The sequence below is a fragment of the Schistocerca gregaria genome, chromosome 3 (genome assembly GCF_023897955.1).
Source record: "Schistocerca gregaria isolate iqSchGreg1 chromosome 3, iqSchGreg1.2, whole genome shotgun sequence".
Classification (NCBI taxonomy): domain Eukaryota; kingdom Metazoa; phylum Arthropoda; class Insecta; order Orthoptera; family Acrididae; genus Schistocerca; species Schistocerca gregaria.
The window spans coordinates 845,132,144-845,158,394 of record NC_064922.1 but is presented as its reverse complement, the minus strand read 5'-3'; the positions used below and the strand labels follow the sequence as shown (position 1 = coordinate 845,158,394).

At 44.5% G+C, this 26,251-nt stretch overlaps 1 long non-coding RNA gene and 1 pseudogene across 1 annotated transcript in view; one reads left to right on the top strand and one right to left on the bottom strand.

Annotated features, from left to right (window-relative positions):
* Positions 1 to 24,935, top strand: part of LOC126354747 (uncharacterized) — a 298,459-nt gene extending 273,524 nt beyond the window's left edge. Inside the window, exon 4 of the long non-coding RNA XR_007565379.1 lies at positions 24,886 to 24,935. This is a non-coding gene — a long non-coding RNA (uncharacterized LOC126354747). The remainder of the gene's footprint in view (positions 1 to 24,885) is intronic.
* On the bottom strand, positions 24,097 to 24,214 carry LOC126356737 (5S ribosomal RNA; annotated as a pseudogene).
* Positions 24,936 to 26,251: the final 1,316 nt, after the last annotated feature.

Sequence of the window (26,251 nt, the reverse complement as noted above, 5' to 3'; positions counted from 1 at the left end):
TTCGTTGTGGACATTATTAAAAGCATCTCACGTTGAAGTACGGGCTATCTTTCGAACTTCTGCAAAACCTTTGCCAATGTTGGGGATTTTGCGTTCTTTTAAATTTAGCATGCGTTTTTCGTTGCTTCTGCAATAGCGATTTGACCCGTTTTGTGTATCATGGGGGATCAGTACCATCACTTATTAATTTGTGTGGTATATATCTCTCAATTGCCGTCTGTACTATCTGAAATCATTCCACAGCTCTTCTACGCTTACATGATCAGATCGGAAGTGCAGACTGTCTCTTAAAAAGGCGTTAAGGGCATTTTTATCAGCTTCTTTAATTAAATGTAGTTCTTTATGATGGTTGCGGGTGTTACGGTATTCAGCCTAGCAGCAACTGCCTAGTGGTTGCTAATCCCTGTATTGGTCTCAATACTCCCTATTTGTCCAGGATTATTTGTTGCTAAGGGTCAAGTATGCATTCGTAACTATTTACGCTTCGAGTGAACTCATGAACTAACTGATCAAAATAATTTTCTGAGAAAGTATTCAGTACAATTTAGTACGTTTTATGCCTGCGGCCGACATTAAACGTATAATTTTTCCAGCATATCGAGGGTAGATTGAGGCCACCACCGACTGTAATTGTATGTGTGGGGTACCTATTTGAAATGATACTCAAATTTTCTTTGAGCTGTTCAGCAACTATATATTCTGAGTTGGAGGGTCAGTAAAACGACCCAGTTAATAGTTCATTGCGATTGTCATATATAACCTCTACCAATACTATTTCGCAGAAACTATCTACTTCATTTTCACTAGGTAAACTACTTCTGATAGCAATAAACACTCCACCACCAACTGTATTTAATCTATCCTTTCTTAACACTGTTAGGTCGTTAAAAAAATGTCGGATGAGCTTATTTCCGGCTTTAGCCAGCTTTCTGTACCTATAACTATTTGAGCTTTAGTGCTTTCTATTATGGCTTGGTGCTATGGTTCTTTCTCAACACAGCTACGACAATTTTGAACTACAACACCAATCGTTTCTACAACTTCCTTACTGTTTTTTACCTGACTCCTTTTAGACGGGCGTCCATTCTTTGGTTTCCTGAGACCCTGAAATCTAAACAACTGCCCAGTCCCTTCCACATAGCCCCCGCTACCCGTGTAGCCGTTTCCTGTGTGACGTGGACTCCTGACCTATTAAGCCGAACCCGGAAACCCACCACCCGATGGCGTAAGTCAAGGAATCTGCAGCCTACACGGTCACAGAACCGCCTGAACCTCTGATTCAGACCCTCCACTCGTCTCTGCGCCAAAGGACCGCAGTCGGTTCTAGCAGTCGACATCTAGGGCTCGTCCGTCCAGCGCAGCTTCCTCACCACAGTCTTCCTCGATACATCAGCTGGACACCACACTGTACAGTCTCTGTATCTACTGAAAAGCTCTGCACTTTGAAATACCAGACAGCTTCATCACATACGCTTGCGGGCTGGTTCACACTCGTTGGGCACTCATTCGGTGAGACTCCGCAGAATATCGTAAAATCTTGCCTCCGAAAATAGTCCAAATCCAAATGTTGTATACGATATACGGTACTGAAACATCTCTTCTGCAAATGTTTAATTTTTACAATACTCGTACGGCGTACTCATATATTTAATTGGCCATGTCCCTACAGAATATTTGATATAGATTAGGTAGTGCTGTTCCATAAAATTTCTGGTGTGCAGCCGCATAAATTCCACCTTTTCTTCTAATATTTCGACTGTATAGCGTCCAGCAAACTTCAGAGTGAGCCGAGGTGACTCACGATCCAGCGCTAGCTCCGTCCTTTTAAACCTGTGGACCGCACCATTGCCCATTTGGCCACAGATACACAAGGCCCCAGATACGTTGATCGGTGGCAAAGAGGTATGACATATGCATGGAATTAGATCTGTGGCTGCGCTGTCAATCAACACGGTGATATCGATGTATCACTACGAGCTGCACCGTCACGACGTCTTTGTGAATTTATTACAGTAAGTGCTGATGCCATTATTTGTACAAGCTGAAGCACCTATCTTTATTAATTAAATTCGTCGCCAACCGAATTTCAATTGCTTCTGTCGCTATTGAGTCCCAGAAAGATGAAGTTGAGGCTAAAATTTAAACGTTGTCGTACACCATAAGGGCCCAGTGTAAATACGGTTCTCTACCACCTCAGATTCCTGAGGTTCTAAGAGCCGGGTGTACCTGCGGTGCACTGTCCATTTTTCATGGACTGTGTGTGTCCTCTATCCGATGTGTGAACGGCCACACTCGCAAGGGATCTTGTAAACCACAGTTTCCGAAGCACTAAATCATCTTTAACGGAACCCAGGAGTGCTGCTGTCTTTGGTGGAGGGCGAAAAATCACTTTCACTGTGTATTTACTGAGGATCCGTCCTATTTTTGACGATAGGCTTCGGACGTATGGCAGAAAAGCCAAGGATTTAAAACATTCTGTGTCTTCTTCTGCACTCCTTATACCCACTCCTGGTTTTATTTGTAGTACTTTACGTATTTGCTGTGGAGAGTACCATGTGGGTTCAAAACCACTTCTCAAGTGTAGAACCTCATCCTCCAGACTGCTCTCGTCAGCAATGACGCGTGCTTTGTGTACCAGAGTTCTGAGTACACTCATCGTCTGCGAAGGATGGTGGCAGCTATTTGCACGTAAAAATAAATCCGTATGGATCGGTTTTCGATATACTGCATGTCCCAAAATGCCATCATCTTTACGTCATACCAAAACATAAAAAAATGGAAGGCGTCCATCTATTTCGATTTCCGTCGTAAACTGAATTTGTCTGTGGATGGAATTCAGATGATTTAAAAATTATTTTAACTTGTCTTCACTTTGGGATCACCTTCTCCTCGAAGTCCTTCATAAAAAATTTGGCCACCAAGCGTGGCAAAGGCTATCCAAGGGAACACCGTCAGTGTGTTCATAGAATTCGTTAGTGAACAAAAAGACACGTCGAGGTCAAAATGTCTGTGCTGTGTAAAAGGGACCATCCGAGATATAGTGTCCCAGATGAGTCATTCTATTTCAAATTCCTATTTTATATAAAAATAAGTTCTTGCAGTTTTTATCGAAATTATGTGCCCTTTTAGCTCCTCAGTATGCTAATGCACTACGTTAAAGAACACTGAATTTAGCTGATGTTATAGACATAAAATATGTGCTCATCTTTCGTTGTTTGAAAATATAGTGCTCGTCGTTTTACTAGATGATCAGGTTCCAGAATTTTAATTCTTCAGTGGAAACACTATTTCACACAATTTCTTCTCTTTTTATTTCACGTTTTGCCTGGTGACAAAAGTAAAGCACTCCCTACATATTTTTAGACACAAGAGTTTTTTGCGCAGCACTTCTTTGGAGAAAAGGCAGACGATATGCGCAGCACAAGTTCTTATGGAGACAGATAACGAATCACATACTGCTTGGTCCCAGAATGACTTGATCTGACGCGCCTTCTGTTCTATGCAACAAAGCATTGTTTTCTAGAAGTTATTTCTTCAAACTGAAGATACAATAACCTTCTGCTTAGCAAGGAATACTCATCCAACTAAAAATACAAATATTTTTATGGTTACAAAAATATGAGAATACAATTGGTAATAAAAGATATTTGAAATACATCGGATAACAGAATGTACAGTTTCAAGATATGCACGTCGCAAGGTTTATTTGCGCCTAGCTCTTATAATATAAGAAATTGTTTTTAATTTGGTGAGCAATAAAATTTCATTGGGTATAATGTAAATTAAGTTTGGAAAATTATCTAGTACACGTGGTATTAGTTATAAGCGATATTACAAAAATGTAAACAAATTACGTCTCTCATAGACATAAAATCATTTTCACCATATATTTTTGTAATGTGAGATATATAGGATGATCACTTTTCGTACTGTATTACGTTCACATAATTTGGAAAGGAATATAATTTTATAAATATGTTAGGGTGTAGCGTGATTATGTAAAGATCGTGAATCTCGTACTTTACATCGGAAATTACAACACACGTTGCAGTGAAAAGGTGGAATCGCAAATTTCTGAAATTCTATATGGTACCGTAAACTTCGGTTGATGTATAAACCCCTAAATATTATTTTTTTTAAACTGGGTACCGCTCTCTTTTTTTCCCAATCATCAGTCTCCTCACTGATTCGACGCAACCAACCACCAAGCGCTTCATTTCAGAGTAGCATTGGCATTCTACGTCCTCAGTTATTTGCTGGATGCATTCCATTCCCTGCCTTCCCATGTTAGTGATGTGATTGTGAAGTGGAAACAAGAGCAGGCAGACAGGGATTGTCGAGCATTGCAAAAAATCAGATGAAATCAGTGGAACGAATCACTTGTGAGAGCTACGAGACAGTCCAGCTAGCTCGATGACTGTGCATAGTGAGGTAAAAAGAATGGGGTAAAATGAACGAGCAGTTTCTGATAAGCCACATTTTTCTGTAGCCACTGCTAAGCTACGCCACTGGACAATGGATGAGTGGAAATGAGCGATTTACAGTGACGATCCACGCTATAGTTTGGAATATGCCTGGAGGATGTTACCTGCCATTACATGTAGCGCCAACAAGGTAGTATGGAGGAGGTGGTTTAAGCTATGTTGGTGTTTCTTGGGGTAGAGAATGGTTCCTTTATTGCGCCTAAGCAAGCGCCAAATGCGGATGGATATGAACACCATTTACAGCACTGTGTCCTGCATACACGAGAGGAACACTTCGGAAATGACGACAGATTGTATCAGCATGAGAGTGCACCCTATCACAAAGCACCGTCAGTGAGCCAATGGTCTGAAGACAGTTGTTGTTGTTGTTGTTGTTGTTGTTGTTGTTTTCAATGCAGAGACTGGTTTGTTGCAGTTCTCCATGCTACTCTATCCTGTGCGAGCCTCTTCATCTGCGAATAACTGCTGCAGCCTACATCCTTCTGAATCTGCTTAGTGTATTTATCTATTGGTCCCCCTCTACGATTTTTACCCTTCACGTTTCCCTCAATACTAAATTGGCGACCCCTTCATGCCTTCCAACCGATTCCTTCTTCTACTCAAGTTGTGCCACAAATTCCTCTTCACCCTAACTTTAGTTAGTACCACCTCATTAGTTACGTGATCTTCAGCGTTCTTCTGTAGCACCACGTTACGAAAGCCTCTATTCTGTTCTTGTCTAAACTATTTATCGTCCATGTTTCACTTCCATACGTAGCTACACGCCATACACATACTGTCAGAAAGGACTTCCTGACACTTAATTCTATATTGTATGTTAATAATTTTCTCTTCTTCAGAAACGCTTTCCTTTCCATAGCGAGTCTACATTTTATAACCTCTCTACATCCCACATTGCAAAACATCTACTAATTGAAGTGTCCTATTTCCTAATCAGATTTCCTTAGCATCACCTGATTTAATTCGACTATATTCCATTATCCTCGTTTCGCTTTTGTTAATGTTCATTTTATATCCTCCTCTCAAGAGACTGCCCATTCTACTCAGCTGCTCTTCCAGGTCCTTTGCTGTCTCTGACAGAATTTCTATGTCGTCGGCAAACCCCAAAGTTTTTTTCTTCTCCATATATTTTAATTCCTACTCCAAATTTTTCTTCGGTTTCCTTTACTGCTTGTTCAGTGTACAGATTGAATACCATCGGGGATACGCTACAACCCTATCTCAATCCCTTGTCAACCTCCACTTCCCTTTCGTGCCCTCGACTCCTATAACTGCACTTGGTTTCTGTACAAATTGTAAGTAGCTTTTCGCTCTTTGTATTTTACTCCTGCCCCTTCAGAATTTGAAAGAGAATATTCCAGTCAACATTGTCAAAAGCTTTCTCTAAGTTTACAAATGCTAAAAACGTAGATTTGCCTTACCTTAATCTTTGTTCTAAGATAAGTCATAGAGTCAGTATTGCTTCACGTGTTCCAACATTTCTACGGAATCCAAACTGATCTTCCCCGAGGTCGGCTTCTATCAGTTTTTCCATTCGTCTCTAAAGAATTCATGTTAGAATTTTAACATCGTGACTTATTAAACTGATAGTTGGCCAATTTTCACACCTGTCAACACCTGCTTTTTTTGGGACTGGACTTATTATATCCTTCTTGAAGTCTGAAGGTATTTCACCTGTCTCATATACGTTGTTCGCCAATTTTCACACCTGTCAGCACCTGCTTTCTTTGGGACTGGAATTATTATATCCTTCTTGAAGTCTGAAGGTATTTCACCTGTCTCATATACGTTGCTCACCAAATGGAAGAGGTTTGTCATGTCTGGCTCACCCAAGGCTATCAGTAGTTATAATGGAATGTTGTCTACTCCAGAGCCTTGTTTCGATTTAGATCTTTCAGTGCTCTGTCAAATTCTTCACGCAGTGTCGTATCTTCCATCTCATCTTCATCTATGTCCTCTTCCATTTCCTATGATATTACCCTCAAATACGTCGCCCTTGTATAGTCCCTCTCTATACCCCTACCTTTCTGCTTTACCTTCTTTACTGAACACATTCCTCTAATGGACTGGAATGCTCAGAGACGTGACCTGAGCCTAATGGAACACTTTTGGGATGCGTCATAACGCCTGTTTCGCTCCAGAACCCAGCGTCCAACATCACAACCTTCTTTGCTTTCGGCTCTTGAGGAAGAATGGCTCGCTGTTCCTCCACGAACATTTAGATATCGCACTAAACGTGTCTCCAGCAGAGTTCAAACTGTCATAAGGGCAATAGGTGGAAACACCCTCTATTATTGCTCACTCGTGGTGTAGGGGTAGAGTCTTTGATCAGTAATCAAAACGTCATCGGTCCCGCGTTCTGACCTTGCCACCGCTTAAAATTTGAATAAATATCATCAGCACTGACGCCCGAAGACTTTCGGTATAAGAAGTCACACTCATTCTGCCAACGGCCTTGTCAAAGACAACGGAGGTTCAGGTCACTCTTTTGCCCTTCGGGTGCGGAAATGCCCCTAAAGGCGTAAGAATCAGCAATGATCAATGGCATGAGGATGTAGAAAGCGATGGAAAACACTGCATGAAAGACACATAATGTGTATCCGCAAGGCATGTGGCCTGTAATTGAAAAAGTGTCATGATGATCTCTCCATGGGCACAATATCCCGGGATAGTCCCCTATTCTGATCTCCGGAAGGAGACCGCCAGGGAAGACGGGGGGGGGGGGGGGGGGGGTGACCAAAGGATAACGTTCTACGAGACAGGATGTGGAATGTCAGAAGTTTGAACGTGACAGAGAAACTATATAACCTGAAAAAGGAAATACAGAGACTCAATCTAGATGCAGTGGGGGGTAAATGAAGGGAAATGGAAACAAGACAGGGATTTCTGGTCAGAAGAGTATAAGGTAATATCAACAGCAACAGAAAATAGTATAACAAAAGTAATATTCGTTATGAATAGGAACGTAAGGCAGAGAGTGTGTTACTGTGAGCAGTTCAGTGATACGGTTGTCCTCATCAGAATCGTCAGGAAACCAATAGGGACAACGATATTTCAGGTATACAAGTCCACGTCGCAAACTGAAGATGAGATAGAGAAAGTACATTAGGATATTGACAGGTTAATACAATCTCATAGTCATGGGGGACTGGAATGCGGTTCAGGGGAAGGAGTAAAAGAAAAGGTTAGTATCAAAGAAGCTATAGAGATCAGAGTGAGAAAACCTGAACTAAATCGTGACAGCGGCTATTTCCTTAACCAAGCTTGGGAACCAGCCATTACCCGGATTAAGGACAAGATAGAAATATCCCAGATATCCCAGAATGTACTGAATTCGTGGGCCGGGGGAGGAACTTCAGAAACGCCGCCGGCAAACCTCCTTGGGCGCGGACCTACAAGAGAACAGCCAGACGCGCTACGCTACGCACATGCACGGAGCTTCGTACTCCGGTGTGTTGTAGGGTGAGCGGATCACGCCTTTCCTACTTCTGCCTGGGTGCGTTTGTAGTAGTCCTCTCTTCGGAATCTTCCTCACAGTTGCGTTTCTTCTTTTTTTTACTGCATCTGGCTCGTGTTGCGGCGTGCCTTCACTCCACCAACAGGTCTGGCCACCTTGAGGTCGGGCGCCAGTGCACTTGGTTGCCCAAGTTGCGAATAAGCTCGTTCTCTGACGTCCGGGCGGCTGCGTAAAAACGATGCGCCGCCTGCCGGAATCGGTGCTTGAGCAGTGGGACTCCCGCTACTCTGTGGAGTTCTCCGGTGCTGAAGTCTCGTGTTAGGTGAAGCGCTAACCTAAGCGCCTTGTTCTGGACGGTCTGCAGCCTGGCGATGATGGACGAGTCGGCAGCGTTGCCCCACACCACAGCAGCGTAGTCTAACACTGGCCTGGGTTGAGTAAGGGGTACAACAAGCGCAATCTGCCAAGCGCTTTACCCCTTACTTCCCTGGTGTGTGTCTTCCACGTCAGGCGCCGGTCCAGAGTGACGCCTAGGTAGCGTCCGGTGTTCGACCACGGGATGGGGCCTCCCGTGATGCTGAGTGGCTGGAGATCGGCAGGAATCTTCTTTCTGGTGAAGATCACCGCCTGACTTTTGGCTGCGTTAAACTTGAGCCGCCATTTGGTGGCCCAAGCTCCGAGGACGTCGTAAGCCGATTGCAGGCGGTGACGCATCAGCCTGGCGTTGATGCTTCTGCCGTAGAGGGCCGTATCGTTCGCGTAGAGCGCAACGTGCACGCCGTGCCTCCTCGGGACGTCGGAGGTGTATAGGCAATAGAGCAAGGGGCCGATGACGTACCCTTTCGGTACTTCAGCTGATATGGGGCGTGCTGCCGACGTCGCGTCGTCGGCGCGCACATGGAAGGTGCGCCCAATCAGGTAGGATTTGAGCAGCGACACCGGTAGGCCTTGAGTAAGTAGTTTATACACAAGGCCGTCGTGCCACTCGCTGTCGAAGGCTCTGGGAAGGTCCAGGACTACCGCCCCAAGATACTCGCGACGTTCCAGCGCCCCCATCGCCTGCTCTACCAGTCGAATTAGTTGCTGCTGCGTGCAGTGGCCCCTCCTGAAGCCCCTCCCTACGTGTCGCCACAGCCTCCTGACATACAGCCTCTCGAAGACCTTCGAAACTGCGGGCAACAGGCTGATGGGACTGTGGTTTTGCGGCAGCCGCAGGTCTTTTCCGGCCTTGGGGACCGCTACAACTTCCGCATGTTTCCACGCAGATGGGAAGCTGCAAGTCCCGAGCACGAAGTGAAGATCTTCGTAAGTTGCCGCACGGCGCTCGGCGGCAGCACCTTCAGCAACTCGCTGCTGATGTTGTCGCACCCTCCTGCCATCCTTGTCTGCAGGCGAGCGAGCTGTTGCGCGACCTCGTCCTCCGTCGCTTCCGCGATGACTTCGTCCACGTCTCTGTGTGCCAGGTACTCAGGGAAGCGCTGTTCTACCAAATGGATGTATTCCTCGTCCACGGTGTCCTCCACCGGCGTGAAACTGGCGGCGAATGCGTCGGCTAACGCGCCGGCTTTGGCTTAGGGCTCTGAGACGACGTCCTCTCCGACCTGGAGCGGCGGTACTCGCTGGCGTTGTTGCAGGAAGCTTTTGGTCGCATCCGTCCTCTGTCCTGAGAGTGGCAATTCTTCCAGCCCAGTCGCGGTTGCGGTGGTTTGAAATCGCGTACTTAATTTCACGACGCATGCGGTTGATGGTGGCCTTCGTTGCCGGCTGTCGCGTAACCTGCCACTCTCGGAACAGACGGTTCTCCTCCCGGATGGCCTGGAGGATGTCTGGCGGGAGCTGCTTCGAGTGTTCCCGTGGACGTCTTAGTTCACGCGGCGTGGCTGCTGCTGCTTCGTGCGTCAGACGCGTGGATGCGGCAAGGGCGCATCGGCGCCCTCGTCCTCTAGCGGCGACTGTCTCTTCTAGGTGGTCCCAGTTGATGTTGCGGTACTGCTTGCGGCCCTCCGGTGGTGCGACTCCGTCAGTGGCGAGATCAAAGATCACAGGAAGGTGATCGGACGATAACGCCACGCGTGTGGTCGCGATGGTGTCGTGTGCGGCACCCTTGATGATATCGACGTCCAGACGTCGGCGCGGCCGCGTTTGGGATAATGTGTGGGGTCAAAGGACCCCACCACTATCGCGTCATGTTGTTGGGCTGCTCGCAGTAGCCTCCTCTCGCTGGTGGTCGTCACCTGGGAGTTCCATTCCGGGTGTTTGGCGTTGAAGTCACCGCCGATGAACAAGTTGTCAGGCATCGACAACAGTGAGTGGTAAGTCTCGCGGTTGTAGCAGCCGTCCTGGTGGTCTATATGCGGCCACGAAGTTCACCGGACCCGCTGAGGTGGTGACCACCCGCAGTCAGAGCAGATACTATCATCTCCGGAAGCACCCAGAGGCGGGGTCACAAGCCGGGCGTCGAACCCCGGCGCGGACGGCCGGGAGAGCGCCCGCGGCGCGGACGGTGGAGGTAGCGCCCGAGGGAGGGGGAGGGGGAATCTGATATATACCTGACGTCTACCGTCCCTTGGCAGTACATCAACACACTTGATGGTTGCAACAAGGTCGACTGCCGAAATATTGTGTCCTTTGTACACTCACACCAGGCTGTTCACCCGAGATTTATTTTGTCATGAAATACGCCTGGAGAAATTGAAGAATCACAGATTTGTATTTGTTGCCTTATATCATGATATGTTGTGGTCTGTTAACAACTAATTTATATCCTGGATGAATTTAAAAAAATCATTTCAATCATCAGATGTTTGAGTTATGTGGTAAGGTTCTGTCTTCCACTGAAACCAAAACTGGGTCAGTGAGAATCACTTCGACTATTGGGAAACCTGTAGTGTCCTACGCCAAAGGAAGGCAAACACAAATGGGTAACGATCAGTTAATCGTCGGCAGTTCAAACGTACAGCGAATACTGGAACACTTTAGAGACATGACTGCAAGGTATGGGAAGCAGTACCAGGTGCACTCAGTGTGTATCCCTGGGGGCCTCACTCAGCACCTTGAAAAGTCTCTTCCGGCTATTGTTGAGGGAACAGTGTGCAACCAACTGTAGATTATCGCACACTTTGGATCAATTATGCCTGTCTTCAGGGCTCCAAGGTCGTACTTGGACCATTCCAGCGGCTGGCAGAGAAGGTTTTTCAACGAAGTTCGCTGTCTGTGGCATTCTCTCCAGGATTGATCGTAGACCCCTGATCCTGAGTCGAGTGAAAGGCTTCAACCAGAGACTGCGCAGGCTCTGTGCCGTGCTAGACTGCGACTTCCTGGACTTGCGCCATAGGGTTGTAGGATCCTCTTAAATTAATCAGATGTGCAATACACGTAAGAGGCTACCGCAGGTACCTGACTCTATGTGATTAAGCGATTCTCCATCTAATCCAGATAACGATAGGTGTAGAAAACCCAGAAGTAACAGCAGAAGATCCAAAGAAACGCGCCCCTCGGGTGAGAGTATTAAAATCCTAGTGATTAACTGCCGAAGCATTCGCAACAAAGTACCAGAGTTTGAAGCGCTCCTAAAACGCAGTGAAGCTCACACAATATTAGGTACAGACAGCTGAAAGACCCCAAGCTAACAGTATGGAACACCACCCATGATGGAAATAAATTAGATCTTATGGCAACAGGTGGGTCTGACGTCTTTGAGGATGTCGACATTAAAATTGGTGTCACTGACCATGAGGCAGTTATAGCAACGATACAGCTAAAACAAGTAGAAAGATTTATACGTTCAGCAAACCAGACAAAGAAGCGGTAGTATCAAATCTCAATGAGGAACTTGAAACTCTTAGCAGGACAGGAGCATGTGGAGGAGCTATTGTTCAAGCTTAAAAGAATAATTGACCATGCGCTGGATAGATGTGCACCCAGTGGAACAGTTCGTGACGGGAGGGACCCTCCATTCTATAAAATCATAGTAAAGAAACAAATACTACAGCATAACAGATATAAAACAAAGCATAGAGCTATGGATAGAGATGCTGAATGAAACACGTTTGGCTGTCAAGAGAGCAGTGTATGAAGACTTCCGTGTCTGGCTTAGCAGAATATTGTCGAAAGATAAGTCAAACAACCCAAAGACATTCTTGTCATATGTAAAGCCTTTTAGTGGCACCAAAGTTCGTTTCCAGTCACTCACTAACGAGACAAGACATAAAGTTGAGAGTAGGATTTTTTTTCGTGTCAGAAGCACCATGGATACAGGAATATAAAAAAAATGAATAGCACACAGAAAAAAATTAATTACAGGCATATGAAAATAGATATAAATATATATACAAATATGTGTGCACAGAAACAAAATATTATAGGCATTTGGCCCATAAGCGGGCTACGTCGACAGCATTTGGGGTTGCCAACATCAGATCCTCTAAAGTGCAGTGTGAAGGACATTCAGGGCAGTTATACATGTGCTGGGTCGTCTGCACCTCTCCCCAGTCGCAGAGATTAGATGTAGTAGAATATCCCCACTTCAGAAGGTTAACTCTTGACCGTGCAGTGTTGGTGCGTAGCCTGTTTAGTGATCTACAGACCACCCAATCCTCATCGAAACCTGGTGCCAATTCTTCCTTTGGTCCATCCAGTGCCCTTCTCCCGACCGCTTCCATCTCTCCACCATAGATCCAGGTTGGTCGCTAAAATCTTCGGTTGCTCTGAGAAAACTGCTTCTAGATTTCAAGCGTTTGGTGGCAAGCTGAGTTTCGTGGAGGAGGTGGCTCTCTGCCATCTCAGCCCTCGCTCTTTCACTATAGGCTGCCGCTTCTCTTCACACTGCAGGAGGTGCAATCCCGGCAAGATGGTAGAGCTTGTCTGTTGGCGTCGGTTTCAGACATCCAGTGACGAGCCTGCAGGTCTCGTTCAGAGCAATGTCGACATATTTAGCGTGGGTAGAGTTGTACCAGACACTGCTTGCATATTCGCCTGCTGGGAAGCAAACTGCTAGTGCTGTGGTCCTCACTACCTCTGGCTTTGCGCCCCAGGAGGAGTTCGTTATTTTCCGAAGAATATTATTTCTGCAGCTCACCTTCATTTTGGTGTTATACAGTGCTGTTTATACGTCAGAGCCCTGTCTAGGGTTACTCCTAGGTATCTGGGGTTAACGCAGTGTTCGAGGAGTGTGTCCTTCCAGAAGACACGGAGCTTACGGGATGCCTGCTTGTTACGGAGATGGAAGGCGCAAACTTGTGTTTTGCTAGGGTTCGGCTTGAGTTGGTTGTCGGCGTAGTACTGACAGAGCATATCTAGCGCATCCATGAGCTTTGTCTCAACATCCTCAAAGGAGTCACCCTGTACGGCCATAGCACGGTCATCGGCGTAGATATAGTTTTCCGTACCAGCTGGCAGTGGTTGATCATTAGTGTATATGTTAAAAAGTAAGGGTGCCAGTACGGTGCCCTGAGGGAGACCATTTTTCTGGGCCCGCCACCGGCTATGCATCCCTTGGAATTCCACAGAGAACCTACGGTTCTCTAACAGACTTCTAACTGTGGATGTGAATTTAAAGTCCCTGGTAATGGCATACAGCTTCTTCATTAGCAGACCTAAGTTGACGGTGTCATATGCGGCTGTCAAGTCTATAAAGGCGACACCGGTTATTTTCCGGTTCTCATAGTCGCTTTCAATCAGCTGCGTGAGGTTAATTACCTGAGATGTAGTGCCTTTCCCTGGGCGGAAACCTGCTTGTTGGGGGATTAGGTACGGTTCTATGGCACTGGAGAGGCGATCCTGGAGTATTCTTTCAAAGATTTTAAAGATATGGCAGAGAAGTGATAAGGGTCGAAAGTTTCTGGGGTCATCAGCATTTTTGCCTGGTTTTAAAATGGCAATAACTTCAGCCTTCCTCCAGATTGTGGGAATCTGACATGTTTCCATGCAATTGTTAAACAGTTTCAGTAGCCATTGTTTAACGTTGGGATCAAAGTGTTTAATCTGTTCAACAAAAATCCCGACCAGGCCTGGGGCCTTCCTTAGCTTGCATTTCGCTATGGCTTTGTCCAAATCTGCCATTGTGAGAGGGGTGGTCAGAGTTGAATTTTCTTGGTGTTCAATCCTGTCTGTTTTGGTCTCCGACTTCCTGATTTTGGTGTCGGGTTTCCCATTCTTGAGAAGCTGGTGGGCTATTTGGTCGACTGTGACGGGAGCATGTCCTGGAGAGAAAGTCGGGTCATTGTTGAGACGTTTAAGGAGTGTCCAGGCTTTCTGACTGCTCCTTTTCATGGCCAATACCTCTATTGTCCTCAGCCATTTCTCTCTCCTGGTTTTAGCTAGTATCTCGGTTAGCTGCTCGCCCGCAGTGATAGTTTCTGCGGATAGAGGGTTTGCGTCAAACAGTGTCAGGTATTGCTGCATCTGGTCCTCTAATTCTGGCGTAAGGCCTTCAACATAATTGCTTCTGCATCCTCTAGGGATCGATTGCCTGGAACACCACTGCACAGCCTTCACGAAATTGTCATAGAATCTTGGTTCAGGTGGTAGGTTGTTTACAGAATCTTCCATGAGGTTTTGAAAGGTTTGACCATCCTGCTTTCTTAAAATTGTACCTACGGCGAAAAGGTACGCTATGGGGTTTAACAACAGATGTGATCTGGCACATTATTGGACGGTGCTGGGTGTTTGGTATTGGTGAGCAAACTCATTTTGAGCATTGGGGCGTTACTTGATGGCTAACGAAGATGAGGTCCGGGTTATAACCTCTCCCCCATCTGCCACTGTTGTAGGAAGCAGGCAGTTTATTGTCATGTATCAGTTTTAGGTTGTTTAGCTCGGCTCAGCAGATCACAGCCGTGCCATTGTCGTCGTCTTCTTGGTAGCCCCACTGCGTGCTGTGGCTGTTGAAATCACCGATTACAAAATTAATTCTGTCTTTGTTAAAATTGTTTACGTTGGAGCTGGAAAAATCCACAGTTGGTGGTTTGTACACTGATGTAACAGTGCAGTTACTAAGTTCAATGGTTAGCACTTCAGTATCATTGATGTCGTTTATACTGCTTGAAAGGATCTGTATGTTTGGCCTGGTAAAGATTGCGCTGCCATACTGTCGGTGTGGCCTTTCAGCTACTAGTCGCATGCCGTTTATCTTGGGTCTTTTGAGTGTGCTATCTCTGTGAGTTTCTTGTAGACACAGGACGTCACATTTCTCTTTCTGACAGAGGTTGAAACGTCCCCTTAGAAAAATTGTACAAGACTGTGCTTAAACTGACACACAATATTTTTAGCGCAACGCAATCTGAATTTCAAAAATCCCTACAAAAGAATGGCCCTGACTAACATTAACCTATACCTTTCACAAATCACTTACCTCACAAAAATCTTCGTTACTCGAACTACTGCAATACAGCGAGCGCCACTACTGCCAGCTAAATAAAAGATTCAAACTACGGAAGGCACTAACTACGGATAGGCATAGTTAGCGAATGAAAGATTTTAATACAGAACAAACAATGTATTTACCTTAATAGTCAATATATATATATATATATATATATATATATATATATATATATATATATATATATATATATATACTGTTCATGACATCCATTCTTACAAATTTCAAAACTCCGCCATCTCTCTTCCCACGTCCACCACTGCTGGCGGCTCACCTCCAACTGCGCAACGCTACGCGCTGTTAACATCCAGCTGCCCAACACTATAATGGCGAGTATTACAACAATGCCAACCAGCCACAGACTGCACACAGCACAGCCAGTGATTTTTCGTACAGAGCGCTATGTGGCGTTACCAATAAAAAAACCTTTCATACAGAGCGCTATGTGGCGTTACCAATAAAAAAACCTAAACAGCCTACTTACAAGGTCTTGTAGTAGACGTTCTTTGCATGCAGGCAGGCCTTCAATATTTACAGAGATAATCGTCAGTGCTGGGCCTGATAAGGTCCTTTTCTGTAGGATTGTCATGTTGCTTCTGGAGTGAAAGGATCCGCCGGTATACAACCGCCCATGGGACGCCCGAGTATGTGTATTGCATTCACATACTCTTCGTGGAGGCTCCTTTCTTGTCCCCCGAGAGTAGGATAGAAGAAGCAGATATTCTTAGTAGGATAGAAGAAGCAGATATGCTTAACTCTGTTTCCGAAGGTTAGGAGAGAAAAAGCAGATATTCTTAACTCTGTTTCCAAAGGTTCCTTTACAAAGAAATACCCAGTAATTTCTCAATTTAATGTTCATACCACTGAGGAGATGAGTGAGATAGGTAATGGTAGGCCGCGCCGGGTAGCCACACGGACTAGGGCGCCTTGTTACGGTACGGACTAGGGCGCCTTGTTACGGTTCGTCCCGCTCCCCCCCCCCCCCCCCCCCCTCGCCCCTCGGAGGTTCGAGTCCTCCCTCGGACATGGGTATGTGTGTCGTTCTTATCGTAAGTTAGTTTAAGTTAGATTAGCTAGTGTGTTAGCCTAGGGACTGATGACCTCAGCACTTTGGACCCCTAATGAACTTACTACAAATTTCCAAAAGGTAATGGTATCAGAGGTGTTGAAAAACAACTGGAATCGTTAAAACTGAACAAAGCGCCAGAGCCCAATAGAATCCTTATCAGGTCTTACGCTCCCTTCGTAATTAGTTAGCCGCCCTACAGTCAGTAGTAGATCCCTCGAACAAACATGCTTATCCAGTAGTTGGAAGAAATCGCATCTCACACCTACAAGAAGGGTAGCATAAGCGATCCACAAAACTACCGCCCAGTATCCTTGTCATCCTTTTGTTGTAGAATCATAGAAGACATACTAAGTTTAAATGTAGTGAGCTACTTTGAACAGAATGACCTCCTCTATGCCAACCAGCAAGGATTTCTAAAATATAGATCATATGAAACACAGCTTGCATTTTTATCAAACGACGTTCTGAAAGCTTTGGATCAAGGCAGTCAAGCAGATACAGTGTTTCCTGATTTCCAAAAAGCATTTGACTCAGTGCCACACCTATGCTTATTATCCAAAGTACGAATGTGTGGGATATCAAACGAAAATTGTGACTGGACTGAGGATTTCTTGGTATGGGGGACGCAGAATATTATGTTGAATGCAGAGTGTCGTCAGATGTACAAGAGACTTCGGTGTTCCTCAGGGGAGGGTGTTGGGCGATTTGCTGTTCATGATGTATATTAATGACCTTGCGGACAATATCATTAGTAACCTCACACTTTTCGCTGACGATGCAGTTATCCATAATGAAGTACAGTCTGAAAGAAAGAGCATAAATAGATCTTAAGATTTCAAAGTGGTGCACAGATTGGCAACTTGCTTTAAATACTTGGAAATGTAAAGTTTTGCACTTCAGAAAATCCATCGTAGAATATTGCTCAAGTGCGTGGGACCCGTCCGAAGGATGACTAATAATGTATATCGAACATGCACAGAGGCGGGCATGGCGAATAGTCACAGGTCTGTCTGATCCGCGGGAGAACGTCACAAAGATGTTGAAGCAACTGAACTGATAGAGTCTTGAAGATTGGCGTAACCTGCTCTGAGAAACTCTTGTCGCCAAGTTTCAAGAACTGACTTTAAAAGACGACTCTAGGAATATACTACAAACCCCCACCCCAACCCCACAAATCACTCCCATAGGTAGAATGACGAAGAAGTTAGATTAAATACGCACAAAGGCATTCAAACAGTAATTCCTCCCTCTCTCCGTACCTGACTGGAAGGGGAAAAAGCCACACTAATTGTGTACTGGGTCGCACCCCCTGCCATGCACTTTACAGTGGTTTTGCGAAGTATGGGTGTAGACAAAGTTGTAGAATGTACAGGCTGCATAGTGCGCATGTACACTGAAGACCAGTACAGAAATAAAACATTCTTCCAAATAACGGATAAATGCAGAACTTTCAATACCATTGTGGCATCTTCCCTTCATTATGAAAGTGTAAGCCAGCCCCCAAACGAGTAATTTACCAAGCTTTCATAAACCGGTATCTCAGACAATCATTCTCTTCAGGTAGCCGAGGTGATCTTGCGTTTCGCAGGCTACTTTCACCTCAGTGAACCAGTGCTGACAGAAGCCGGCTCGCCCATCCCGTCTGGAGTTGCTTGCAGTGATGATAGCCATGTTTTGCTGATGCAGCCCACGTGATGCTGTTAAAGGATTTTCTGAGCAAGCGGCTCCGGCGGCAGTTAGGCTTCTACTGAACACCTCAGGGATGGAACGTGGACTAGTATCCATTAGAAGTGATCTTCCAAACACAGTGTTGTGTTTACGTATACCACACATTTTTTAAACTACCTCCGCTATTGAACTCTCTCGTATATGTATATACCTCAGGTAAATCGCATAATATTGATTAATTAATCATCAGTATAACATTTTACGTCATTGGTTTCCAACCTTGGAGTAATTACCCTCGGGGAATAAACTGAGATTAACAGTTCTGGAGGTTGTTTTTGTTCTGTCGTTGCAACTACGGAACAAAAACATCCTCATGAATTGTAAAGCAACAACGGACAACAAGGCCATACAAATAAAGGATTTAATGAAATTAAGAGAGGCAGAAGAAACAAAACGAGTTTGACTATAGTTTAAAGATGGCTACATTGTTTCAAAGTTTTTTATGTGTTTTCTTCTTTTTTTAGTTTTGAAGGTAGAAGGGGTAAAATACAGGGAGGGAAATGCTATTTGCGACTTCTAAAGACATAAGACCACCGTTTTGAGAGTCGAAGCACATGAAACGAAAGCCGTAGATAAGAAGTGAGTGAGACGAGGTTGTAGCCTATCCCCAATACTATATAATCGGTAAACGGGGCAAGCAGTGAAGGGAACCGAGGAAAAATTTGGAAAGGGAATCGTAGTCGGAGGATGACACCGTAATTCTGTCAGAGACGGAAAACGACATACGAAAGCAATTGAATGGAATGGACACTATCCTGAAAGAAGGTTATAAGATAAACGGCGATAAAACTAAAGCAAGGGTAATGGAATAAGTCGAATTAAATCGAGCGATACTGAGGGAATAAAAATTAGGAATTTATACGCCAAAAGTATGTGGACAGGAAAATAACTGATGATGGTGAAAGTAAAGAGGCTACAAAATGAAGACTGCCAATAGCAAGGCAAGCATTTCTGAAAATGAGAAGTTGTTAAATCTAATATAAATTTAACTGTCAGGAAGTTTTTTCTCAAGGTGTGTGTCTGGAGTGCAGCCTTGTACTTAAATGAATCGTGGACGATAAGCAACTCAGACAAGAAGAAATGAAAGCTTTTAAAATGTTGTTCTATGGAAGCATCTTCTTCTTGATGGGACTTGGATATCGGCGCAGTTTTCACCTAGTGGGGTGTGGAAAATGGTTCGAAAACCACGTCCAGGCTGGCCGGCACGCCGACACACGTCGTTTACCTGTCGAGTGTATTCCATCCGGGGCTGGCGCATCTCTCCGTCTCGGGAGCGGCGCTGTAGTACGCAGTGCTATCCAAACGAGTTGTGCTGTAAAAATGAAAGCGTGCGGCATTGTTGGCCGGGAGGCCCCATCCCGGGAGGTTCTCCCGTCGAGTTGCAAGTTTTAGTTCAGGTGACACCACACTGGGTGACTTGCGTGCAGAGGCGCCTACTTGAAAATATTTTTGGGAGGGCAAGAATCATTTTATTAGGTGCTACATTTGACAGATAACTTTGCGTTTCCATCTACATGTTCGACACTCCAGACCAGTCCTATTTGCAGATGACAACAGTGTATTGATTAAAGGTGGAAATAGATAGGCTCTTAGGCTCTCTGCTGAAGTCACAAATGAAAAGATTTCAGAGTGGTTTGTGAGGAATAAGCTACGACCCTAAAAAAAGTAAAAAAAAAAATTTAAAAACCGCCACTATACAATTCCACACGCAGCAAAATTAAAAATCCGTTAAAACCAAATATTTCTTTGGAAAACCAAAAAATTAAGTGTCACTGAAACAAAACTGCTTTGTTTACTTACAAGACAATCTGAAATGGAATTCCCACATCACATTTTTAAATTCTAAGCTATCTAAAATGACCTATGCAATGAGAATTATATGGAACAACACAAGTTCTGAAGGAGAGAGGTGTATTATGCGCACATACTTTCCCTTTTGAGTTATGACGTCATATTCTTGGGAAATTCCCTTCACAGCATAACAACTTGCAAGAAACAAAAAAGATTGTGAGGATAATGAAGAATGCAAACAGCTGAAAATCATGCAAACTACGATTAGCTGGCGACTAGCCCCTACCCCTCGACTCGCTGAAACGTCAATCACAATGTCATTTCAGTCGGAGTATAGTTCAGTAGTGGTACAAAACAAATACATAAATAAACTTGAAGAAACATACCATAATTTTTGATGGCAAATGTACTACTCCTCAGATCGTTCCTGCATATGAACTCGTCACATATGGCATCAAGGTCGAGTTTCATCGATTCATCTCTTTGGGCGTTGAGGAGGACGATGGCATGTTGACGATCCTGCCTCATTATAGAACGAAGATACGTTTTCACCCCACGCAGACAAGAAAACGATCGCTCAGCAGTGCAGGACGTTACCGGAATAGTCAGCACTACACGTACGAATTTCACTAGTTCAGGCAGTAGGTCAAACAGGTGGTTTCCCTATTTTAGGTATAAAAATGCAGTAAATGAAGCAGGCAAAAAGAAATACAAACGTCTCAAAAATGAGATCGACAGGAAGTGCAAAATGGATAAGCAGGGATGGCTAGATGACAAATGTAAGGATGTAGAGGCTTATCTCACTAGGGGTAAGATAGATACTGCCTACAGGAAAATTAAAGAGACCTTTGGAGATAAGAGAACCACTTGTATGAATATCAAGAGCTCTGATGGAAACCCAGTTCTAAGCAAAGAAGGGAAAGCAGAAACGTGGAAGGAGTATATTGAGGGTCTATACAAGGGCGATGCACTTGAGGACAATATTATGGGAATGGAAGAGGATGTAGATGAAGATGAAATGGGAGATATGATATTGCGTGAAGAGTTTGACAGAACACTGAAAGACCTGAGTCGAAACAAGGCCCCCGGAGTAGACAACATTCCATTGGAAGTACTGACGGCCTTGGGAGAGCCAGTCCTGACAAAACTCTACCATCTGGTGAGCAAGATGTTTGAAACATGCGAAATACCCTCAGACTTCAAGAAGAATATAATAATTCCAATCCCAAAGAAAGCAGGTGTTAACAGATGTGAAAATTACCGAACAATCAGTTTAATAAGCCACAGCTGCAAAATACTAACACGAATTCTTTACAGACGAATGGAAAAACTCGTAGAAGCCGACCTCGTGGGAGATCAGTTTGGATTCCGTAGAAACACTGGAACACGTGAGGCAATACTGACCCTACGACTTATCTTAGAAGAAAGATCAAGGGAAGGCAAACTTACGTTTCTAGCATTTGTAGACTTAGAGAAAGCTTTTGACAATGTTGACTGGAATACTCTCTTTCAAATTCTAAAGGTGGCAGGGGATCGAAAGGCTATTTACAATTTGTACAGAAACCAGATGGCAGTTATAAGAGTCGAGCGACATGAAAGGGAAGCAGTGGTCGGGAAGGAGGTAAGACAGGGTTGTAGCCTCTCCCCGATGTTATTCAATCTGTATATTGAGCAAGCAGTATAGGAAACAAAAGAAAAATTCGGAGTAGGTATTAAAACCCACGGAGAAGAAATAAAAACTTTGAGGTTCGACGATTACATTGTATTTCTGTCAGAGACAGCAAAGGACTTGGAAGAGCAGTTGAATGGAATGGACAGTGTCTTGAAAGGAGGATATAAGATGAACATCAACAAAAGCAAAACGAGGATAATGGAATGTAGTCGAATTAAGTCGGGTGATGCTGAGGGAAATGAGACACTTAAAGTAGTAAAGTAGTTTTGCAATTTGGGGAGCAAAATAACTGATGATGGTCGAAGTAGAGAGGATATAAAACGTAGACTGGCAATGGCAAGGAAAGCGTTTCTGAAGAAGAGAAATTTTTAACATCGAGTATAGATTTAAGTGTCAGGAAGTCATTTCTGAAAGTATTTGTATGGACTGTAGCCATGTATGGAAGTGAAACATGGACGATAAATAGTTCGGACAAGAAGAGAATAGAAGCTTTCGAAATGTGGTGCTACAGAAGAATGCTGAAGATTAGATGGGTAGATCACATAACTAATGAGGAAGTATTGAATAGGATTGGGGAGAAGAGAAGTTTGTGGCACAACTTGACCAGAAGAAGGGATCGGTTGGTAGGACATGTTCTGAGGCATCCAGGGATCACCAATTTGGTATTGGAGGGCAGCGTGAAGGGTAAAAATCGTAGAGGGAGACCAAGAGATGAATACACTAAGCAGATTCAGAAGGATGTAGGTACTGGGAGATGAAGAAGCTTGCACAGGGTAGAGTAGCATGGGGAGCTGCATCAAACCAGTCTCAGGACTGAAGACCGCAACATCAATAACAACTATGTCATCCAACGAACTAATATTCGCAGAATCACTACTTTGGATAGTCTCATGGAAAATGCTTCGGTGAAGAAGCAAGAATTCTTTGTCTAAATCTGATTCGTAGAAATATGGAATGAATGTTTTTTATCACCAAGAAGAAATTGTTCAATTTGATTTACCAACATTAATGATTGAGTTTTGAACCGTGATTTCAAGAAGCTAATGGATGTATCCATTGTTTCATAATACAATCTTCTATATTTATCACATACTTCAGTGAATGTTTCTACAGATGAATTAATGGAGTCATAGTATTTCTTAGGGACTTTTCTTCTACGGTGTAATTTTGGGGAATCAACATCCATATCTTGACATTTTGAAGTTACTTCACCCGAGAATGATTCAAAACTGTTTCTCATAAATTTAATAGAAGTTACAGGAGTGGAAATCATTTTATTGGCCTCCTCTAAGTATAGGGATTTCCTCTGTAGTGCTATGTTTACGGTATCAATGTGACCAAACAGTTGTACCAAAAGTGATAACATGAAAAAAGAATCATATGTCTGCATATTAATCAAAAAGCCGTTTGCCTTGGCCCCAGTGTCTGAATTGTCATTTCTTGAAACATTTAGGAATAAATCCTGAAGTTCTGTATAGTTGGACAAAACTGAAGACATTGCCAAGACACCCATAGTGCTTAGAGCCATTTCATTTCATTTACTTTTGTTCCGATGCATACCATAATATTTACGTAATATCACTGCAGTAACACTTTATAACTGACTGTTTTATTTGTTAATTTAATTTTAATGAGTTCTTTTTAAATATAAATAGTAAGTAAAGTAGCATTAGCAATTTGTATCTACTGTCATATACATGTACATAATGAAATATCTCTGAGAGTGAACGCCTTTACATTGTTATGGTTGTAATGTCGCCATCGTTGTATGCATACCTCCGTGTGGTGAAACTTCTAAGTGCGTGAGTGGTGCGTTACAAAATGGTTCAAATGGCTAGAACTTAGAACTAATTAAACCTAACTAACCTAAGGACATCACACACATCCATGCCCGAGGCCCGTAGCGGTCGCTCGGTTCCAGACTGTAGCGCCTAGAACCGCACGGCCACTCCGGCAGGCGGTGCGTTAAATTATTTGCATATATATAAGTGCATTATACAATTTTCGACGTTGCAAGATGATAAGCAATCTGCACTGGAACGTAATAGCGCAGATTCTTCGCTGTAGGTAACCGAAACATCTTCCATTTAATAATAATAATTTGTTCACATCACTTAAAATCGTCGTGAGGCACAATTACAATTAAAAAGATGTTGTCTCACATCTTGTTTTGGTTGTAGGGCATCACCACTCCAAGGAAGTTTCGACAGGTGGGGAAACAAAACATGAAATGTAATGTAAAACGTGAACTTGCCGTCTGAAGATGAATCTATGGGTTCGAAACATGTAATGGAGCTGTTTAAGTAAACAAATAGCACTCCGCCGTCAGGCCACGAGTGGCCTACCGGGACCATCCGACCGCAGTGTCACCTTCATAGGAGGATGCGGATAGGAGGGGCGTAGGGTCAGCACACCGCTCTCAAGATCTTATGATGGTATTCTTGACCGAAGCCGCTACTATTCGGTCTAGCAGCTCCTCAGTTGGCTTCACGAGGCTGAGTGCACTCCGAAAAATGGCAACAGTGCATGGCGGCCTGGATGGTCACCCATCCAAGTGCCGACCACGCCCGACAGCGCTTAACTTCGGTGATCTCACGGGAACCGGTGTATCCTCTGCGGCAAGGCCGTTGCCTGAGTAAACAAATATTATTATAAAAAGTAGCTGGTTGCTGCAATCTTCTGTGTAAGAGTCAACCTATATTTTGTACTCAGCCACGGGCTCAGTATGTCAGTTTTTGACAAAATACCATTTAAGTTCTCCGAACATCTCTGCTATACTTTCCTGTGGGCTGTGATAGCCTTCAGCAGTGCTTTTCTGAACTCCGTCAATATCTGCTGTCATGACTTCAGTAGATGCATCTACACTTATGGCAGCTGACACCCCGTAGAAGTTTTCCACCGTATGTGTTCGAGGCTCGTCAGACTGCCCTTCTGGTAGCTAAGAGCATTTCAACTAACACCTTCCCGCGTGCTTCGTTTTACACAGTTTTGTAGTGAAGCAGGTGCTACTTTAAGTAGCTTCCTGGTGTTGACTGGATATCAAGAACGTAGCGCGCTACCTTCAGATCTTCTCCTTGGTACGCACTTTGTGCCAGTTTCACTTTTATAGTTTCCGTGGTAACGTTGTCGCCACAGTACAGTGATCATCCAACAGCGCATGCAGAGCCGCTAACCATGATGAGCAATTTTCCTCCGGCTGACAGCCCCCGTGATAAGATTAAAGGATTTTCTGAGCGAGCGGCTGTAAGCAGCCCGCAGTGGTCGCCTTGCTTTCCTGCCTGTCACACGCCTCCTGTGTTCCAGGTGCGGCGACGGCGAGGACGCAGCTCTGGTCTCTGCAGATGCAGAAGAGCGCGTGAGTACCGCACAGCTGGCCGCCGTGGTATTTAGACGCACCCGCCGCGCTGCTGGCATCGAAACAAGCAACTGTAGCTCCGCTGCACAGGACGTCGAGGAGGATTCTGTAGCGTTTACTTCAGAGGACTTCTCGTTGTCATATTGTGACACTCACGTGCTATGATCATTATAATCATTGCTGTGCAATAAACCATTGAAGGTCGACCAATATTGATTAAATTTATAGGATTGAGAACATGAAATGAACATGATGGAAGAGCCGCCAGTGGGGAACGACTTGCGTTAAAACAAACAAATGCATTCGAAATTTTTGATTTTAGTGAAACAAGAAAATCCAGCAGTTGCTTGGTATATGTCAGATCGTTTAAACACGGATGGGACATCCAGCACTTTATGACCATCTGCCTATATCGTCTTTATCCCTATTCGGTAAGCAATATAACAGCGATTCCGCGTGGTACGAATTCGACAAGTCCCTGGAAGGTCTGCAGAAGTACACTACTGGTCATTAAAATTGCTACACCACTAAGATGACGTGCTACACATGCGAAATTTAACCGACAAAAAGGAGAGGCTGTGATATGCAAATGATTAGCTTTTCAGAGCATTCACACAAGGTTGGCACCGGTGCGACACCTACAACGTGCTGACATGAGGAAAGTTTTCAACCGATTTCTCATACACAAACAGCAGTTCACTGGCATTGCCTGGTGAAACGTTGTTGCGATACCTCGTGTAAGGAGGAGAAATGCGTACCATCACGTTTCCAACTTTGGTAAAGGTCGGATTGTAGCCTATCGCGATTGCGGTTTATCGTATCGCGACATTGCTGCTCTTGTTCGAGATCCAATGACTGTTAGCAGAATATGGAATCGGTGGGTTCGGGAGGGTAATACGGAACGCCGTGCTGGATTTCAACGGCCTCGTATCACTAGCAGCCGAGATCACAGGCATCTTATCCGCATGGCTGTAACGGATCGTGCAGCCGCGTCTCGATCCCTGAGTCAACAGATGGGGACGTTTGCAAGACAACAACCATCTGCACGAACAGGTCGACGACGTTTCCAGCAGCATGGGCTATAAGCTGCGGTTACTCTTCGACGCAGTATCCCAGACAGGAGCGCCTGCGATGGTATACTCAAGGACGAACCTGGGTGCACGAATGAAAAAAACGTCATTTTTTCGGATGAATCCAGGTTCCGTTTGCAACATCATGATGGCCGCATCCGTGTTTGGCGACATCGGGGTGAACGCACATTGGAAGCGTGTATTCGTCATAGCTATACTGGCGTATCACCCAGCGTGATGGTAT